At 39.8% G+C, this 22,574-nt stretch overlaps 1 protein-coding gene across 4 annotated transcripts in view; it reads right to left on the minus strand.

Annotated features, from left to right (window-relative positions):
* The window catches only part of LOC134474689 (zinc finger protein 709-like), a 167,143-nt gene extending 145,296 nt beyond the window's left edge, over positions 1 to 21,847 (minus strand). For all 4 annotated transcript variants that reach the window (XR_010045564.1, XR_010045563.1, XR_010045565.1 and 1 more), the window contains exons 1-2: positions 21,729 to 21,847; positions 2,597 to 2,696 (exon numbers count right to left, since the gene is read on the minus strand). The gene's annotated coding sequence lies outside the window, so the exon portion shown is untranslated. The remainder of the gene's footprint in view (positions 1 to 2,596; positions 2,697 to 21,728) is intronic.
* Positions 21,848 to 22,574: the final 727 nt, after the last annotated feature.

The raw sequence follows: 22,574 nt of genomic DNA on the forward strand, positions 1-22,574 counted from the left end.
TTGTCCTCAATCTATGTCCTTGCTAATGGAATTTCTGGGGCTCATCTTCCTACCATAGGAACATGCACTTTTATATTTTTCTCTATGCACAACCTAACAGAGACACATAGAGGACTCACTGTGTGCTGGGTACCAGAGCTCCTCAGATGTAGATCACACTTGGGAAGACAATGAAACTCACACTGTCAATAGCTGGTGATGACTGAGTCAAGGACAGAAGGTGAAAACCAAACACAGGCAAACCTTCTGTAGGAACCCTCAGTCTGGCTCCCAAGTCCTGTATTTGTAACTCTGCTTAGACCCCTGATTTCTATCAATGTGATCAAAACTGCTGTCTTCTCTCTGGCCTCAGGATACAGGCTCAGAAGTGGGTGTAACAGTGACAGCTGGAGGTGCCCTGGCCCCTCTGTAACCACAGCGTTGGAGAAAGACTCTTGTCTTCCTCCACCTTCCTCCCTTGCCTCTCTCACTACATTTCAAAGGCTGAGCTGCTGCCCAGCTGTCTGGGTGGAGATGCTCAGCAGGGCCTTCAACATAGTTTTATCAGCATAGTTTTATATGTGACATACTGTGTCACATACACACAGCTTTCCAGTAAATGGTCTTGAGATAGAAAGATGTAGTAAAAAGTGACAGCTAACTGGAATGAAACCTGCTTTATACACAAAGGCCCCACATCAAAGTGGTGGGGGAGGAAATATATTCGGTTTTTGCCCCACTCTGTGGCCACTCAAAACTCAGCTACCCCATTGCTGATTACAAATATTCCTGCCCCACCCCACCACACTAGACTAAAGACTCACGAACACAAAGACCAGAAACCTAGGTGTTTGCCTCTGGAGCCAATGGCAGGAAGGTGAGGACACAGTGGTGCCTGGCAACTAGCTGACCAGACAAAAAAGAAATGAAGTGGCCATGACCATCTTACCCGAGGGTCAGTCACTGATACAGAGCCATATTATGCACAGGTGAGCCTTGGGCCATCTCCTTTCCAGGTACTCTCCACTCTTGAATGACCCAGAGACATACAAATAGCAGGGTGATGACACTGCCAGGAGTTATAACACAGTCATTTGGTTTGGGACAGAACACAGATGGATGATAACAGAGACGGATGAGTTGGGAAGAATTAATGCCCAGACACAGTTGGGCTGGGGCATCCTTATTTCCCTTCCTTCCAATGTGTGGTCCAGATCTCAGGGCCCTGCTTCAATGTGTGGTGCACATAGCCTTTGTTCCCTAGCCAGATCCAATTCTGCCCATCCCACAGGAGCCATTTCAAAGTTACTGTTTCTGCTTGGATTGTGCCAGACAGAAGCATTTGCATTTGTCTCCCCACATATCCAGATATTCATAAATCACATGGTAACCCACAGATTAAGCTAGCTCCTTAGATGATCTACAGATAGGGATTTCCAGACTGACCTTGAGACCTCAATTCTGAGCACCATGTTCTGAGGAGAACTTCTAGAGCTGAGAGCTAAAATTAGGGGCTCTTTAGTCCTAAGCCCTGGACCAAGTGCAACACAGATTGGAACCAGCTTGTCCTAGGTGATAACCAATCAGAAATACTTGTGGGAACAGGATTCTCAGACAGAATGGGATGGCACAAAGCATCCCCTAGACCAGCCAGGGATAGCACAAGCCCAGCTTTGTACTCTTACAAGGAGAATGGAATATAGCAGGAGGAGGGAGGGGTGCCTGAGGAATGAGGGAATGAAAGATGCAATAACAGTAGAAAAAGGCCCTGAGTTACTCATTGAGGGACACCTGATTTTGTTACCTACCATACCTTTTTTTTTGTCTTTTCTTTTTCATTTGTTTATCGGTATCAGGTATTGAACTCATGACTGCACACTTGCAAGGCAGGTGCTTATGCCACTGAGCTAAATCTGCAGCCTCCACCCACCATACATTTTGGGTGACAGCAGACAACAGTGACACTTGACTTTGGGCAGCTTCACATACACTGCCTCCTCCTGTGATTCCATTCAAAGGTCCAAGAAAGATTGGAGTGGACAATGGGGGCCCTATGTAGACAAAGGTTTGTAGGGGAATGACAAAGACAGTGTGAGAGGATGTCCTGGGCATGTGGTAGTGGTACACACCCTGTGTTGTTCAATGTGGCTACCCAACACAGCAAGTGTCCAAATGCCACCCTGACCCAATACCCCCAGGCATGGATCTCCATAGCTCATTCAAGAGGGACATCCCAATATCTTGAAAGACACTGGGGTCCACACACATCAGAGAAGGGCTGCCCAAATCTATGGGAACCATAGCACCTGCTCCTGCCCTTGTTGTGTGCTCTCCCTCATGGCACTCAGGTACAACATGATGCCACATGTTAAGAACAGATGGCTTGAAGAGTACTTGGCAAGAGTCACCTTCAGCAGGGCTTGTGCTGGGGAAGGGATCCCCCTGCCACACATTAGTGCTGTGCCTGGTTTTAATACATCAAGACACATAGGAAAAGTGAGTCCACATGGGTTCAGGAATCAAGTGAGGCTAAGATATTCTAGTAAGTAGCTCCACTGTGTGAGAGTGGGGCCAACAGACACTATTGTCCTCAGCCTCCAGCTTGGGACTGACTCACCTCAGACCATGATCCGGGCAGTCTGTTCAAGAACTACATGTCTGCTGCTTGGGGAGCTGCGTTCCAGGTCCAGGTCAGAACATTTGAGATCTTTCATGCCCTGTGGGGTACAGAAGAGGAATGGAAGTGGTGAAAAGGTCTATCACAGGGCTTAGGAAGTGATCACCATGGCACAGGTATATAACTTGTTGTCCTTTCTAAAGCTGTATGCCAACAGAGATTTTGGCTTTAGGATATGATACATGGCTTGGAACAAGGCACAGAGACTTTAGTTTTGTGGGACATTAAAATGCCCTGTGTCTGAAGCATGAAATTTTCTCAGAGTTAGGGAAGGTGAATTGGTATTTTAGTGGGTATGATCCCCAGAGAGAAGAAACCACATGTAGCCAACATTAGCAACAGCAGTAAGCAAGCATCTTTATTATCCAGCCTGTATATATGAGCCATCATGAAGCATTACATGCTTGCATAGTGTCACAAGCCTGAGCACATCCATGGCTGTCTATGTTAACTCATGCTTACATAACTATGCTTATATAACTATGCTTATATAACTCATGCTTATATAACTATGTCCATGCTAATCGGTTGGGTCAGATTCCATAGGTCATCATACCTTTTGGTGTTGAAGCAGTGTGCAGTGGTTTCTCACATTCCACCATCTCAAAGATCAGGGAAAGTGTGCTTATTATAAGTGATGTATAGGGTGGATTCATGCACACACAGACCATGACAACAATAAATGTAAAGAATAATACCACAAGTCATGCCACAGTGCAGCTAATGGTCACCCAGAGCCAGGTGGATCCCAAGTATTCCCACCACTGCATGAGCAGGTCCTGACACAAGGCATCAAGGACACAAAACTCCATGTCCATTTCTTTTTGTTTTATATTTTAAAAAAATTTTAATTTAAACATAGAAAATAAAATTAAAAGAAAACAAAATACAAAAAAGCAAAAAAGTGTAGAATATAGAATTCAAAAAACTTAACTCCTAAAATTACTAGTTGATACATTACATATTGTCATCTTAAAAACAGTTGTTAAAGTTACAAAACAAAGCATAAAAAGTAGCTAAATACTGAATCATTGACGTGCAAACCCTTCTGTTCAGTGATCTAACAGAAATTTAGTAATATGGTCATCTATCTTACACACTATATGTATCATTATATCATTTAGAGCCCGTTTCTTTGCTTTTGCTTTTACAATATATACTATACTTTTTTGGATCCCAATTCTTTGTCAGTTTTATTATTTTTTTACACTAGGGAGACAATGAGAGAGGATATTCTCAAGCATATTCTTGAATATTCAAATATATTCTCAGCATACAGGTGTTTTACTTATAAAGGCCTCAATCTTTTCTATAGCTGAGTGGTATTCCATTGTGAAAAAATACAATTTTTTCATCCACTTGTGGTTGATGGCATTTTGGTTGTTTCCAAGATTTAGCTATCACAACTGTGTTGCACATATGTCACTGTGAAATAATTTTTTTCAAATTTTCTGCGAAAATACCCAGAAGGGCAATAACTGGATTGAATGGAAAATCCAATCTTAGTTTTTTGAGGAATTTCCACACTAATTTGCACAGTGCTTTTATCAGTCTGCATTCCCACACCAACAGTGGACAAGTGTTCCTTTTCCCCTTCATGTTGCCAAAATTTGTTTCAGTTGATTTCTTGATGTCAGTCATTCTTTCCAGAGTAAGATGCAATCTCAGGGCTATCTTAATTTGCATTTATCAAATGGCCAATATTGGTGAACATTTCTTTATGCATTTATTTGCCATTTTCATATCTTCATCTGAGAACTGTGTACTTACTTCTGATGCCCATTTTTGGAAAGGGTCTTTGAATTTGTGGGCTTGACATTTTTCAATTTTATATTGAAATTTATATAATTTCATTTTATATGTTCTGCATATAAGTCCTTTGTCGTCTGTCCAGATTCTTTCTGTCTCTGTGGGGTTTTTTTTTTTCACTTTATTTGATTTCTGTTTAAGTCCAAAACTTTTTAGTAATATGAGATCCCAGTTGTTGATTCTTTGAAGTATTTTCTATGTGATTGTGTTTTATTAATGAATTCTCTGCCTACTCCTATGTCTCCAAGATTTCTATCTACCATGTCCTCCAGTAGATTTTTGTTTCTTTTTTAATATTAAGATCCTTGAAACACTTTGACTTTAGTTTAGTGTATGGTGATAGGTATGGGTCTAGTTTCAGTCTTTAGCATGTAATGTCAATTTTTCTAACACCATTTATTAAAGAGGCTATCTTTTTCCAGTGAACATATTTAGCCCCTTTGGCAAACTTAAGGTGGCTCCGTGTCTTTGTAGTAGTGTTTGCATCTTCTAATCTGTTCCATTGATCCTCAGGTCTATTTCTTTGCCAGTACCATGCTGATTTTATTATTGTGGCTTTGTAGTATAGTTTCAAGTCAGGAATTGAGATGAGTCTTGTCTCTCTGTTGTTTCCCAGAAATGCTTTTGTTATTCTAGATTTATTTGGTTACCAGATGAATTTCAGAATTACTTTCTCTAGATATGAAGGTATGTTAATGATATTTTGATTGGGATTGCATTGAATCTGTATAACAGTTTTGGAAGTATGGCCATTTTCACAATATTGGCTCTTCCTAACCAAGAGCAAGACATATCCTTCCATTTTCCAATATCCTCTTGAATCTCCATTTTCAGAGTAGTATAATTTTCAGCATACAGGTGTTTTACATTTTTAGTTAGGTTGATTCCTAAGTATTTCATTTTTTAGATGCTATGGTGAAAGCTGATATTTTCATAACTTTTCTCTCATGGAGTTTTTTTTTTGTGTGTGTGTGCAGGGATGTTATTGATTTGTGAGTGTTGACTTTCTATCCAGCTATGCTGCTGTATTTGTTTGTTGCCTCTAGTAGTGTTTCAATTGAGATTTTGGGGTCTTCTATGTAGCATATCATGTTGTCGGCAAATAATGATAATTTAACTTCTTTCCCTATTTTTATTCCTTTTATTTCTCCCTCTTGTCTGATTGCTCTGGTTAATATTTCCAGAACTATATTGACTAGGAGAGGTGACAGGGGACATCAGTGTCTTGTTCCCGATTTTAGTGTGAAGGTTTTCAGTTTTTGTCTACTTAGAATACCATTGGCTGTAGGATTGCAATAAATGGTCTTTAGACTTTGAGGTACATAGCGTCTATTCTGAGTTACTGTAGGGTTTTTATCATGAACAGTTGTTGTATGTTATCAAAAGCTTTTTATGCATGCATTGCAATGATTAGGCGATTTTTATTTTTGGCTCTGTTGATGTGGTGTATCACATTCATTGATTTGTGCATGTTGAACCATCCCTGCATTCCTGGAATAAATCCTACTTGATTATGTTGTATAACCTTCTTCATGATTTGTTGCATTCTATTTGCCTATATTGTATCAAGAATCTTTGCATCATTGTTCATTAGTGAGATTAGTCTATAATTCTGCTATTTGGTTTGATTTCTCTCTGGCTTTGGAATGAGAATGACACTTGCTTCTAAGCGTGAGTTAGGGAGGACTAATTCTCTTTCAATTTCATTGAAGAGTTTAAGGAGTGTTACAGTCAGATCTCTGAATTTCTTATGGAATTCAGCCCTGAATCCAGTGGGATATGGGCTTTTATTGTTGGTAAGTTTTTAATCACATTTTTGATTAATGTGGCTGATATTTGGTTACTCAAAATTGTTATATCTTTTTGATTGAGCATCGATAGTTCATATTTCTATGAATCTATTTCCTCTATTTTGAACCCTATGTGAGTAGAGATTTTCAAGGTAGGTGTTCATGATGTTTTGAATTTCCATGGGATCTACAGTAATTTCTCTCTTTTCAGTCCATATTGTGTGGATTGTTTTTTTATTGATAAGCTTGGCTAGAGGTTTATCAATTTTATTTTCTCAAAAAAACAGCTCTTTGATTCATTAATTTGTAATTTCTTTGGTTTCAATTTCATTAATTTCTGCTCTAATCTTTATAATTTCCACTATTCTATGAACTTTGGGTTTGACTTGCTCTTACTTTTCTAGAAGCTTGAGATATAGCATTAGGTTATTTACTTGTGTTCATTCCATTTTCTTGATGTGACTACTTATTACTATATATTTCCCTCTTAGGATTGCTTTCATTGTGTCCCATAGGTTGTGGTATGTTGTTTCTGCATTTTCATTGTATTATAGACATTGTTTTATTTCTTGTTTAATTTCATCTGTAACCCACTGGTTGTTCAGGATTGTTATTTAATTTCCATGTATTTGTGCAGGTTTTTTAGGGATTTTTGCCATTGATTTCCAGTTTTAGTGTACTATGGTCCCATAATATGCATGAGATAATTTCGCTCCATTTGCATTTACTTAAAAATATTTTATGGGATAATATATGGTCTATTTTGTAGAATGTCCCATGTGCAGCTGAGAAGAATATATGTTCTGATATGGTTGGGTGGAATACTATGTAAACATGCACTAAGTCTATTCATGCACAGGTATGATTCAGTTATGTTATTTATTTGCTGACTTTTTGTCTAAGTTGATCTATCTCTTTGTGACAGTGGGGTGTTAAAGTCTTCTATTACAATTGTGTTCTTGGGTGTTAGCTTTTCATGTCCATTAGTATCTGTGTAACATAGTTGGGTCCTCCTGTATTTGGTGCATATATATTTATAATTGTTAGTTCTTCCTTTTGTAGTTATCCATGTAAAAGTTTGTAGTGGCCTTCATTATCGCTTTTAATCATTATATGTTTGAACTTCACTTTGTCTGCAAACAGAATAGCTACCCCTGCTCTTTCCAGGGTTCCTGGTGCATGGAAACTCTATTCCATGCTTTGACTTTTAATCTGAGTTTCTTTTTGAGTCAGATGTATTTCTTGTATACAACATACTCTGGGATCCTATTTCTTGATGTATTCTGTCAACCTGTTTCTTTGATAGGTGAATTGAGCCCATTTACTTTTATGGATATCACTAATATATACTGCTTTGACTTTGCTATATTGTGTACCTGTTGTTGGTTTCTGCTTTTTCTCCATTATTTGGTTTCTTGTCCAGCCTGGTGGTTTTTTTCTGTTGTTCTGGAGATTGTGGTCATTTTTACCCGTATCTTGCATGTCTTTCAGTATTCTTTCTAGGGTTGGTTTGATGGACATGAATTGATTCAGTTGTACTTTGTCTTGGAAGTATCTTGTTTCTCCATTAAATCTGAATGAAATTCTTACTGGATACATTAGTCTGTGCTGAAAGTTGCTTTCTTAAAGGGCTTAAAATGCTTCAGTCCAAGCTCTTCTTAACGTGAAAGTATGTGCTGAAAATTCTGCTGTGATTCTAATAAGCTTTCCTTTATAGGTGAGTTGTATCTTTTCTCTAACAGCTTTCAGTATTCTGTTTTTATGCTGTATGTCTTGGATCTTAATTATTATATATCTGGGTGTAGATTTATGTTGGTTGTGACTGTTTGACATTCTTCATGCCTCACTTATTTGTATACCTTTTCTTACATTTGTGAAATTTTCTGCTATTACTTTCTGTGAATAATTTAGTTATGTCATTAGTATCCATTCCTGTGTCTTCACTGATGCTGGTTACTCTTACAGTGTTTCTCTTGGCATCGTCTTGAAGCTACTGAGTTTTCACTTCATGTCGCTTTGTTGTTTTTAAAAGTTCAACCCTATCATGATCACTATGTTCAACTCTGTCCTCAATGTATCCTCAGCTTCATTCAAATGGTTTTGCCAGCTTTCAATAGTTTTTTGTCTTGGATATCTCTCTGCATTTGCTAAATGGATTCTGCTTGTTTTATACATTATTCATGCAAAGTTTCAATTTCCCATGCTACTGTTTTTTTAAAAAAAAATATTTCTTCTCTAGCTATGTTGAGCAACTAATTTAATAAGGTTGGTATTTCTGTGTCTACATGAGACAGTCTTTCTAATTTGATTTCTGCTATGACCTCATGGACTTGTTTCTTTACTTCAGTTACTCTCTTTTGAGAGATTCCTGGTGTATGAGTTTTAAGATCCTCTGTTTCAGTGTTGCCTGTTATTGCTCCTGATTAACTAATGCTTGAGAATGCACTTTGCCAATTTGCTTGTCATTTTCAAAATTGGGGTACATAGTTGGTCTTTAAATCCCAACGTAGTTTGACCTTTAGGGTCCTACTGTTTGGGGGATGTTTGTGCAATTGCTGGGTACCAAAATGAAGAGGAGATCCAGTCGCCTGAATTCCTCCTGCAGAGCCTGTTTTGTGAGTCCTATATTCTTCCCAGGCTAACTAGCTTAGAAGTATTGATGTAGGTCAACGCTTACTTCCTGCTATTGCTATGTCTTCAGGTTGTTGCAGGTCACCAGATCTCCCTGTCTATAATGTTCATGTCAGCCTAGGCTCTACTGTGTCACTGGGTTTCTTATAAGCTCTTTTAATATGCTCCATTTGGGGGAGACCTTATTTGGGCACTCCTCAACCTGTCCAATATTCTGTGTGGAGAAGGTGAATCTTCACCCTCTTGTCAGGTTTTCCAAGGGCTTATAGTTGGAGGAAGATTCATGTCTGCTCCTGTTTACCCACTGCAGACCTCTATTTTAGGGGTAAAATAACCACATTGACTAGAGCCTGATGATGGCTTCTGTTTGTGTGAGGCTTTCCTGAGTCTCTCATCGAGCCAGCATGGTAATCCACTATATTCCAAGGTTTTGGGAGAAAGGGTTAGAGTCAAAGTTCAATGGCAATACTAGGTCCAGAAGGTGGGGGAGGTCCTTCAAGGGGTTGGCCTGAGTGGTTGTCCAGTGGGTCCTAGGTTGTCAGTCAGAGCGGTGGCCTGTGGTGGCAGTCCAGGTGTCTCAGGTGCACATCCATTTCTTGCAAGGCTTCTTGTTCCTATCTCTGCTGGTGAGGGATATAAATGCCAGATTCTACATGCAAGAGAGCACAAGGACCTTCTTGTGCTGTGGTTCACAAATCAAGGCTCATGTGGTTTTGCAAAACCAACTTTCACATTTGTGATGTTTCATCCATGAGAAACACCAAGCCTAGCATGTGAGGTTCATGGATTGGGCTCTGTATTGACAACGATTTCAATCTGGGTGGTGAGGTCCATGATTCCTGCCCTTGGTAGCAACACAGCTACCAGAGACATCCTCCAGGCCACCTGTACAATATGGTGGCACCTGCTGAGTATTGTGTCACTTATAGAACTGTTTCACAATATTGCAGAGTGTCCAATATAATGTGTTTGATGGTGTCCTGGATATATGGGAAAACCCAGGTTCTGTCACAGTCATTGTGGGGATAGTTATGGTCATCCCTAGCTCACACAGACCTAAGAGGCTCCCACAGTAAGCCAATCAGTGGGCACCACCCTGATGAGCTTGTTACCACCCCAAATGTTTGTATCATTTTTCGGTGATACAGTTACACAGATCAAGTCGTATCCACTGCACAGTGGGGTGCCCCAATGCTGAATTTACCTGTTGCATAAAATGTGGGGCTGCATCCAGTTATGCTCCTTGGTTCCCTGTTACCCAACCCCAGACACTGTACATAACAGGACCCAGTCCCTGTGGTGTAGTCATGTTCTACAAATCAGCACCTTGCTGTCCTGGCATCTCTGATTCCAGGTTGCTGCTATCAACAAGTTTATGAAAGTGTGCTTTTCTGCTCACAGGCTGTCATATGCACATTCTGTAGAACTTGTCACATATAGGGAGTGATGGCTGGAATAAATTTGGGACACATTCTGTGGGCTCACCTTTGTGTTATCAGCACCATTTTCCCATAGCTGTAAAACCCATGTTGGGACAATTTCACTCACATTTTGCTTCAACTGTTTCACCAAGTCTCATATTCCAGGGCATTATGGGTAGAGAGAAGCATTCCCACAAGTCCCTCTCTTAGGCTAAGCGCTCTTCCACCTCTACCTTCTGTCAAGGAGCAGGCCTATCATGAAATACTAGAGAACTCTCACAGGGACTATCCTTGTCATTAGGCCTTAACCTCAGAAGGAGGCAGTGTTCCCTGGGTCATGCAGAGTGGCTTATGCAGGAGCCAGCAGTGATTCCAAGGCCTCTATTGGGTCCAAGTGTCTATCACTTCTGAAGGCCTTCAACGTTCCCTTGGGAGTCAGATGGACCATTCCCAGTATGCACATGTCTCTTATTATTATCAGTAATCAGGTAAGTGAATATTCATCACACAAGGAGAAACACTGCTCATGTTTTGAAGAGCAGACTTTGTCTTTTACATCAAAGTACACTGATATTGGTGGGGAAGTGTAGGAAGGAGACTCCTTCTACCTTGCTAGTGGTACATTCACTTCAGAAATCATTTTGGTAGTTAATTTAAGAGTAACACATATGACTACCTTAACATTCTGTGCCTCCAATCCTCTTTATGTCATGAAGAGAATTTTGCAAGATATTCACATCAACATTGTTTTCCTTAAACTGAAAACTACAGTGTGAATATCCAGTAAAACCTGAATGAATAAACAAACCACAGCAAGCCATGCACTGAAAGTCTGCTAAAAACATAGCAATAACCTCAGAATGACTAATTGGTGAAAAAAGGTAGAGAGGTCGAATTTTGTTCAGTCATTACACACATTTGCAAAATATGACAAGACACATGTGTGATAGAAGGCAGGTCAGTCTGTACCTATCTGATATAAGAGATAATATGCTGTTGTATCAAGAGTTGCTGTGTATGAATCCAGGAGACTTAGCTGGGGCTGCTACCATAGTAACTCGGTGCACAGAGCTACATACTCAGTGAACTTGCCAGTAGGGCAGAATTTGCTCTCGGGCTCTGTCCCTTGCATACCAGGCAGGACTCAAAAGCCTGATGTCTCCTCTCTCTGTTTTCTCTTTTGTCATTCAAGGTTTATCAGCCTGTCCTCAAAGAAGCTGCAAAGACAGGAGTGACTTATTCGGAGCCAGAGATTCACCCCCAGAAAACCCCCACAATACTGGGGAGAACAAATGAAAAAATGAGGAGGTTGGTAACAGTTATTTTGTGTGAACCTTAGTAGTACCAACACACAACCTCTGCCATATCCAGTTATTTAAGACTGAGTCAGGAACTGGGGAGAGAGCTCAGGATACAACATGTATTTACCATGCATGAGGTCATGGGCTCAATTTCAGCACAGCTAATGAAATATAATAATAATAATAATAATAAACCACAAAGCTAGTCCCATAATATAGGGAACAGGCTACTCAGGATACGGCCATCACAAGATGATGTTTCAGTGACTGATCAGGAGCACAGGCAATAGGCCTGGTGGCTCACACAGGTGTGAATATAGGAGCTATGGACATAAATATGGGGATGTAGCTCCATCCATAATGCTTGCTTAGTCTGTGTGAGCTCCTGATTTGAGGCTACAGCACCAATACATAGAAGAAATTGAGAGGCTTAGGAAAAATAACGATGGCTGAATAGACACACTTCCACCCCCTCATGAAGCCACCAGGGAAACATGTCCAGGATTTAAGTCTCATTTCTACTGCCATACAGCAGGATCCAGCATTGTGTGCACTGTATTCTACCTCCATCTTAACCCTTCCTGGATTTCACTTCTAGTTCCCTGCTCTATGTAAATTTGATACCAGCCCACGGATTTTACAAATGTTATCTCACACCACTTATGATGTTCCCAGGTAGTAGACGCCAGCATGACCTCCACAGAGCATAGGAACACATTGGGAACGTCCTGAGAGGCATGGTGCCATGTCTAGATTTACATAGGAAGTCAGGAGGACAAGTTCAATCCAAACCCCTGACTTTTGCCTCAGAGGTGAGACCCTGCCAGCACTGCTGTATTTCCTTAGCCTTGGAAAAGCATAGCATCCTGCCAAGGATCCATCACTTGGATGACGAAGTTGTTGTTTATTGTGAAGGACAACAGAGATTCATTCTGTGGGCTTCCATGTTATCCTGATCAGGAATCTCTGTGAGATATTATGGAACCAGGTCCACACAGAAATCATGGAGGGAGCGGGTGGGTACCTTTAATCATCAATTTCCTAGGCTCTGATAGATGTAATGACCAGATTCAGCATAAACACTGTTGTCTTGTGCTTCAATGTTGTTCAGGCCACACAGTCACCCTGCAGCGCAGATGAGGTACTACCCTCATTATTGTGAATGCACCTAACTTCCTGTCCTCTGTACATGTGAACACATAATAGGGTAATGAGAGTCCCACTAAGAATGGGGTGATATATCATTATATACACTGAAGATGGAGGAAAGGCAGGCAGGACCCCTCCTCTCTGTCCAAACACTTTGAAGATATTTATAGTACAGCACCCCTGTAGAGTGACTATGAGTAGCATAACATTGCAGATACCACTCCTCCTCACAGAGCCAACAGGCCACAAGGGTGGTAAAGATAGGTATATGTCAGGCTTCCCTGAAGAATGGAGGAAAGGTGTTCATAGCACTATTAGGGACTTCTGTCAGCACAGGAGGACAACCTGGCCCAGCAATGTTGCCTTCCAGGCAATGAAAAGCCTGGGGCTAGGATCTCTGCAACAGGCACAGGAGTTTGATGTCCCACTCTACAAGATGCCCAGTTGAGTTCAACCAACCTAAGCTCACTGAAAATGAGAACTGCAGTCAGGTGGGTTTTGCCTGGGTCTGTGGGCTTCTGGGAAGTCCAAGGGACATTTTACACAGACAAAGACTCCAAGACTTGTGACCTCCAGCAACACTGAGACAAGCAGAAGTGAGTGGGTCAAAGAATGGGAAGCTTTCCTGGGGTGGATTTGCACACAGAACTGTCTGTGACAGACACTGGCAAGTTCTAGAGCTTGCAAGGAACAAGGACAGTTGGTGATTTTTCTCCTGCTAACACAGGGTAGTACCTAACTGAGCTCAAGTCTCACATGCAGAATTTATGCTACATCCATATCCAGTGATCTCTCCAGCTTTGGTAGCAAAGTGAAAACTAAGGCTATGAACCCTGACTTGAGGAATTCTAGAGCTGAGACTTTTACTGGCTCCACAGCAAGCATCCTGAGCTCTATTCAGGGCCAATCCTGCAAAACACCTGCCTTTCCCTTCCCCTCCCCTTGTACCCCTTGTATTATTTTCAGTTTATATTTCTACTCCTAAGTCTGTAATTCCAAACATTAAATTCTAGTACAATTTAAATTAAAAATTAAGATACCATTAGTTTCATCATGTTAAATTCAGTAACATATAAGCACATCATCAATTTGTACAATTTTCACATTTGTTGAGTTCCAGCTTTTTGCTAAGTTTTGGAGCCACCCAAACCCCTATCCTCTCCTGCTATAACTCACCCAACTCTGACCTCTTTCTCAATGTTATTTAATACTCTGGGTCTTTAATAACCTTTTATCAGATTCTGTTCAAATTTTACTTAACAACAGTGGCTGCTATTGCTCTTTGATAGAAGAGAAAACCCCAGATAGAGAATGAGTTCATTCTGTGAGAGATGAAAAATTCTTGTAATTTAGAGCAGAAATCAATGCAATAGAGACTAAGAAAACAATCCAAAAAAATCAACGAATCAGAGAGTTGGTTCTTTGAAAGAATAAATCGAATCGATAAGCCCCTAGACACCTTATTTTAAAAAGGAAAGAAAAAGCTCAAATTCATGCAATAAGGAATGAAAAGGCAAAATCATTAGGGACCAAGTAGAAATACAGAAGATCATCAACACCTATTTCGAAAACCACTACTCACATTTTTTTTTTTGGTCTTTTTTTTTCTTTTTCTTTTTCGGTACCAGGGATCGAACTCACAACTGCCTGCTTGCAAGGCAGGTGCTTATGCTGCCAAGCTAAATCCCTAGCCCAAAAACCTCTACCCTCAAAGATTTAATAAAACAGAAAAAGTAGACAGATTCATAGAAGCATATGAAGTACCAAAGCTAGGTCAAGAAGAAGTAAAACTGCTGAATAACCCAAATTCTATTAATGAAATTGAAAATATAATTAATCCTTACCCACAAAGAAGAGCCCAGGCCCAGACACATTCACTGCAGAATTCTACAAGAAATACAAAAAGACCTAATGCTGACACTCCTCAAACTATTCAATGAAATTGAAAGGGAAGCAATCCTTCCTAAGTCATTCCTGGAATCAAATATTACTCTAGTACCAAAACCTTAGAAATACCCAACTGAAAAAGAGAACTACAGGCCAATCTCCCTGATGAACACAGTTGCAAAAATCCTCAAGAAAATATTGGCAAATAGGATGCAGCAAATCATTAAGAATATCATACACCATGACCAATTGGGATTCATCCCAGGCATGCAGGAATGGTTCAATATAAATAAATCAATAAATGTAATCCACCATATCAATAGAGTCAAAAGTAAGAATCACATGATCACTTCTATATATGCAGAAAAAGCTTTTGATAAAGTCCACCATTCATTTATGATAAGAACCTTGCAGAAAATTGGAATAGATGGTCTTTACCGCAACATGATAAAGGCCATTTATGACAAACAAACAGCCAGTGTCATACAAAATGGCTAAAAAGCCTTTGAAAGCCTTTACTTTAAAGTCAGGCACAAGACAAGGATGTCTGTTTTCACCACTCCTATTTAATATAGTACTGGAAATACTAGCCAGAGCAATTAGACAAGAGAGAGAAATAAAAGGTGTAAAGACTGGAAAAGAAGAAGTTAATTTATCATTATTTGCAGATGACATGATACTCTACATAGAAGACCCCCAAAACTCCATTGAAAGAATCCTAGATATAATAAATAAATTCAGCAATATAGCTGGAGACAAAATCAATATTCAAAAACCAATACCATTCCTATACACTAACAACAAAGTCACAGAAAAAAAAAAATAAGAGAAGCCACACCCTTCACACTAGAAATCAAAAAATGAAATATCTAGGAATTACTCTCACAAAAGAATTGAAAGACTTATACAGGGAAAATTATACACTGAAAAATGAAATTGATGATTTCAGAAAATGGAAAGGCATCCCTTTTTCATAGATAGGAAACATAAATATTGTGAAAATGGCCATTCTCCCAAAACTGTTATACAGATTCAATGCAAACCTGATAAATATACCATCAACATACCTCATAGATCTCAAGAAATCACTCCTAAAATTCATCTGGAACCAGAAGAGACCTAGAATAGCAAGGACAGTTCTAAGCAGCAAAGGCAAGGCAGGAGGCATCACAATCCCTGACTTGAAGTTATACTACAAAGCAACTGTAATAAAATCGACATGCTACTGGAATCAAAACAGAGCTGAACATAGATTAGAAGATACAAACACAACTACAAACACACTCAACCACTTATCTTTGATAAAGGGCCCAAACATGTTCATTGGAAGTATGGCAGTCTCTTTAATAAATTGTGGTGAAAAACTGGCTCTCCATATGCCGAAAACTAAAACTAGACCCATGCCTATCACCATATACTAAAATAAAATCTGAAAGGATGAAAGATCTAAATATTAAAACAGAAACACTAAATCTATTGGAAGACAAATTGGGTAAAAATTTGAAGACATTGGGGTAGGTAGAGAATTCATAAACAAGATTCAAACCACATGGGAAATACTTCCCAGAGTCAATAAGTGGGATCACCTCTTATTAAAAAGTTTCTGCACGTAAAATGAGATCTCTAACATAGTGAAAAGAAAACCTATGAACTGGGAAAAAATCTTAGTGAGCTGTCCCTCAGACAAAGGACATCTTTATAAAGCATATAATGAATTAAAAAAATCAGACCCACAATATTCAAAGACCCAATCCAAAAATAGGCATCTGAAATGAATATACAATTCTCAGATGAAGAAATACAAACAACAAATAAATATATTAAAAAATCTTCATCATCATTGGTCATTAGAGAAATGCAAATTAAAACCACACTGAGATTTCATCTCACTCCTAAAAGAATCACTAAGATCAAGAAAACCACCAACAACAAATGTTGGAGAGGCTGTGGGGAAAAAGGAACTCTCCTGTACTGTTGGTAGGAGTGTAAACTTATGCAAACATTGTGGAGGTCAGTGGGAATGTTTCTCAGAAAGTTGGGATTGAAAGCCCCATTTGACCCAGCTATACCACTTCTAGGCATATTCCCAGAAGAACTGAAAGCATGATACCACAGTGACATATTTGCACCCATGTTTATTAGCAGCACAATTTGTAATAGCCAGATCTGGGAAACTACCTAAGTGTCCATCAACTGAAGAATGGATAAAAAAGTTGTGGTATTTCTATACAATGGAGTACTACTCAGCTATAAAGGATGATCACATTGAGATATAAATAAATGTATGCAGTTTGAGAACATACTCATAAGTGAAATAAATCAAACTCACATGTATAAATACCGAATAGTTTCCCTAGTGTAAGAAATGATAAGAATACATAAAAGTGCATGGTAATCATGATTTCCATCATATTGGTTTGAAGCCATATAATGTTTTCATTCATTATTTGGAATGGTTTTAATCTAGGTTGTTTGATTTTATTGTCTGTGATAGTATGAATAGTTATTTTGAAGAAAATTAGGCAGCGTAATAGCTAGTGCTGATTTAATATCATCCTGTTTTGAAGTCATACTAAGTTGTTGTTCATCTGTTTCCATTGGTTTTAACATGTTGTATCATATTATATTTTAATATGTGCAATAGTATAAAGAAAAATTTTTATAGGCAAAGAGATAGTATAGAAACCATTGTTCAATTTCTGTTAGCTGGTTCTAAATACCCTGAAATACTTTCATTCTCTTGAATGATTTCACACTGTCTTGATAAGTTTGATGCTATAGTAAACAAAGTTATGCTCAAATATGTCAAGGAAAGAGACACTATGGTAACAACTATTATGTCAGGCTATACGGTGGTGAAACACAATGATGCTTAAATTGTTCAGTTCTGACCTGTGTTGTTCTATTGATATGTCCTCTTTTATCTCAATCTCCCTTTTTTAAAAAAAGTAATTTCTTATTATTTTTAAGGGAAAACTATACTAAAAATAGCAGAATATATTATAGTAACTCTTTTATTTTCTTATTAACTGATTTGAACCCCTGTATTGTTCTCCACATCTTGTCCTCACTGATTTTACTACATTCTGTTTTGCTTAATAGCATCAAGTTTGAGGGTGGGCAACCACTTTGAAGGCAACAAGATATTCTATGATGCTCATTATGGTTTGACTATTATTTTCTTTGGAAGTCCTCCAATGTGGGTCTTATTGGCCTTGTTATGTATAGTTTTGTTCAAATCTATTATAACAGATGATACAGGCAACTCTTTAAGATAGCAAGAGGCATAATGATAACCATTGTTGATCACCTGGTATTCTCTTTTGCATTATATACCATGTCCATCCTCCTGTTCTAACTGACTCTGTTTTGCTTTGTCACGTGGGATTTTTTGTTTTGTTTTGTTTCATTTGTTATGTTTTTATTTTTTTTTTCCTCTTCAAAGAAAAAGTTACAAGAACTTTGGGAATAATAAAACCCCAAATGTGTAATTGTTATCATAAAAAAGAGAGGAAAACAAAGTGATCTAAATGATATAACTGCATGTATATTTAAGTGTATAGAATAGAAAACCATATTACTGAGTTTTTGTTGGATCATTGAACAGAACTGTCTACAACTTCACTGTATTAATGTCCACTTTGTATGCTTTAATTTTGTAATCTGGACAACTGTTAATGAGATGACAATATGTAATCTATTAACTAGTGATTTCTTACTGTATTTTTTCTTGAAATTCTGTATTACTTGTACTCTCTTACTGTTTTGTTTTGTTTTTCTCTTTAAATAAATAAAAAAAAACAGAATCACCACATTTGGGCAACAAATGCAGAAAATGCTGAGCCTTCAAAGCTGATTCATGCAGGCACACATCCCTGAGATGTGCTGAGTCTCCACCTGATGGCAGGTTTTAAGACAGGTGCTGAAAAGCACTGGGGAGAATATGGGGGCCAGAGCAGAGACCTGCCTGGCAGCTCACATCAGAGTGCTACACACATTTGTCCCTGGACCTGGCAGGGTTAACAACAGATCTTTATCCCTTACAGAGAGCTGCACAAATTTGCAAGATTTCCTTGAAAGAGTTTGATTCACAGCTATTTGAAGCAGGAAGGAACTGGGACCATCCCTCTCTTCCACATAAAGGGTGTGTGGTACCAGTGTGGGTCATAGGAAGCAGGGAAAGCTGCAGGATGTGAGAACAAGTATCTCAGTTATGAAAGGGAAATGTCTCTGACATCAATGTGCATCCACACATAGACCTGTAAGAATCTGCATGTAAGAATGGTGTCTCAGCAGTGTAGTTACTTATGGTGACCCTGGCTAAAAATAAAAAAGAATTTTAAAAACAGAAGTTAGTGTAGTTCAGTGCAAGTCCCTTGTCATAGTTTATGTCTGTGGCCCCTAGGCCTCATGCCTTTACATTTTGAATTTGTGATTGTTTCAATGTTTAGGGCTTGCATTGGGGGTGTGAGTGCTTCACAGGCAGGATGTAGAGCCAGGATGTGATGTACTGGCAGGAAGAAGTTGTGGCTGGTGCTTTTGCCAGTTTCCTCTTTGCTGTTTGCAGCCACCATGAACTGCGGCCCTGCCATGTCACCCTACCATGGAGCCAACTGCGTATGGATTGAAACCTCCACAAACTGTAAGAAATAAACCTTTCCTTTCCCAAATTTTGGCATCAGGATTTTTGTCTCAGCAACCAGTAAAAAGTAACTAAGACAGCCCTGCATCCAATTCCTAGAATTCAGTTAAGAAAAAACAAACAAACAAAGAAACAAAAATTGGGAGCAAGGTGAAGGGCTACAGAGTATTGCTGCCTGGTCTTTCTGAAGAGCAGTGTGCCCCAAGTACCTTTAGCCTCCACACAATTCTTGAGCACTCTTATTTTAAAAAATGATCATTTCCATGAGGGATGGGGAAAGGAGGATGGTCACCCAAAAATACAACGTCTCAGTCATGGTGGACAAGAAATTTTCAGTTCTCTACTAAACTGTATGGTGACTACAGTTAACTAAGAAGGATAGATTTCAAAACTCCTAAACAAAGGAATTTGCAGTCCCAGTCACTGTGAAAGAATTTGTAGGTTTCTAAAATGGTAGGTACATTAACTAGATTGATTCTTTCCACAAAGGAGCCATAGATGAAAAGCACATTTTATCCCATAAACATACATAATTATTGTAAATTTGTAAGTAAAGACAGCCTGTATCTGTACTCCCAGAACTCTGGGAGGTAAGGAAGAAGGACCACCAGGTTAAACCAAACCTGGGGAATTGAGTAAATTATTTAGATACTGTCTCAAGAAACAAACAAATAAGAACAAATTTTAAAAGTGCAGGGACATATACCTCATGCAGAAATCCCTGGCATCACTGAACGTAGTACATAAACTGCATAGTATGAAATTGTATAGTCTTTCTTTTATTTATTTATTTATTTATTTATTTTTTGTCTTTTTGAGACGTAGTCTTGCTATGCACTTTAGGCTGGCCTTGAGCTCACTTTTTAGCCCAGGCTGGTTTCAAACTTGCAAGGATTCTCTCACCTCAGCCTTCTGAGTGCTGGGATTACATGTGTGAGCCACCAAGCCCGGCTGAAAAATTTCATAGTTTCATACTACACAGTTTTGCAGTATATAAATTTATATAAAGTATGCTATAGTGTATAAAGCGTACTATATAGTTTCATAGTATACAAACTGCATAGTATGAAGACTTTCTTTATAAAGGTGTTTTCATATTTGCTTTATTAGTATCTACTTATGGTACATTAAAATAAGAAAAGAGGAAAAAGGGGTTGTTTATTTCGTTCTGAGACAAGGTCCTGCTATATAGTGCAGCCTGATCTTTAACTCAGCAAGTATTTCAGGCTAGCCTGGTATTCACTGTGATCCTCCTGTCTAACCCTCCATAGTGCTGGGATTACAGGCATGCACCACCATGCCCAGCAAGAAAATATTTTTATTTCATTTTTATTTTTAAGAGAATAAAATGAAACGAAACAAAACATAATGGAGTGAATCAAAACAAAAAGATGAACATGGTACATGACTTAAAAACAAAGTCCAATAGTAGGTTGTGTGGCCTGTCTCTCAGACTGCCCAGAAAATGACACAACCTCTTTCTGAACTCCAAATTTGACAAGAAATTTGGGCAAATACCTAGATTTTGAAAGATGTAAACATGTCTTGTTTAGGCACCAATTCATATCAAGTGGCAGGGAAAGAGCAAAAAACTTTGACTTAGTATTTCAAATTCTGGAATTTATCCGAAGAAAAAATGATATGTGTTCAATGAACGTTTTCTAAGAGGAACTAGACTTGTATACATGGTCAGTAACAGGATAACTAAGTACAACTGTACCTATGCATATAATATAAATATTCAACACTATGCATATATATAAATGATGTGAGCAGAACCGGGGAGTAATGGTCAGAGACAGCAGAATAGGGACAAGAAGGGTATTCTGCAGCAGGGTTCAACAATGTGTGCGCAGTATTTTTGTGGACTTAAATTGTGGAATCACACTTCCTCATGACTCAAAGCCCCATGTCGCCTTCAGACTCCTCACAAAACCTAAACACCCTTCACAAAACCTAAACACAAAAGTAGCGCCAATATTAAAAGAAGCAGAAAGCCCCTTATCAGTGAAACGGACTGGAGCCACAGCACGTGCAGGTAGAATAATAACTACTATCTTACTGTAACATCTCAGTCCTCTCTCGGTTTCTGCAGGGAGGAGTTCCTAGTGGAATGAAATCGTCATTTTGGGGGTAAATATCCACGGCTCAGCATGGCCAGGCTCACTGACAGCAGAGGCCATGTGAGACCCCAAGCCGCCTCCTGCAGGTCCCACACCAGGACTGGGCTTCCAGTAGCCTGGCTGTGCTGACCCCGACAGAGAGCAGGGAGGAAGGGAGAGAGGGGCCCTGCGGGCGGGGGCTAGGTCGCGCCCAGCGCGTCACCCCCACCGCCCCAGCCCATGACCCCGCCATAAGGACTCCCTGCCCGGACAGCTGCGCCCACTAATGTGGGGGCCACCGGGCAGCGCCACTGCTCGCTGCCGGCTCCCAGCGGCCTACCTGGCCCAGACCCCAGCTCAGGCCCCGATGCAGCCTAGGCCGCTGAAGGAAGAGAGCACTGGTCTTCAGACAGCATCTCTAGTGGCAAAATGGCGACTCCAAGCACAAGACCGGCATGCACTGCGAGGGCGAGGCGGGGCGCGGGCAGGTCTGAGCGGGGATGTGGAGGCTCATGCTCAGGCCGTCTGTGGGCGTGGCCCGCCGGGTGTGGGGCGGGGCAGCAGAACCTTTGGTCCTGGAAGGGGGTGGGGCGAAGGGTGTGAGGGAAGGGCAAGGGGCAGGGCTAGAAGTTGGGACAAAGCAGGCGCCAAGCCTGTCAGTGGGGCAAAAATGAGGCAGTGGGCGTGGCAATTGGGGTTAGGGTCCCACTGAAGCAGGGTGTGGCTGCCAGTGGAGATCTCTGATGAGGCTTCTGGGAGACTCTGAGCCCCAGGCCCACTATGACAGGAAGCAGAGGAGTGGACTGAGTCTGAGGCTTGGAATTTATAGGTGTCTGGACTCAAATCTTGTAGCTCTGAAACCTTGGGCCCACTGCTCCTCTTCTTGGAGCCTCACTTGCCAATACTGTCATTCTCCTATTACTTTGTTTTGAAATATTGTGGATTTTTTTCCATTCAAAAAACAAACCGTGATGACTGGCAATACTCCTCTCTTGGCGCTGCTGTGAAGATCCAGTGAAAACCCTGCAGAGCTCTTCCCATGGCTCCTAGCATATAGCAAGAGCTCAGATGCCATTGTTATTTGCGTTGTTGCCCTTCTTTTATTACAGAGAAATGAGTGCTTCCTGAATACATTGTCTGATGTTTTCATATCTTAAAAATATGTTAATATAATGTACTAACAAGC

This window comes from Cavia porcellus, unplaced genomic scaffold, assembly GCF_034190915.1.
Source record: "Cavia porcellus strain 051 isolate PalLab524CR breed Dunkin Hartley unplaced genomic scaffold, mCavPor4.1 scaffold_35, whole genome shotgun sequence".
Taxonomy (NCBI): Eukaryota; Metazoa; Chordata; class Mammalia; order Rodentia; family Caviidae; genus Cavia; species Cavia porcellus.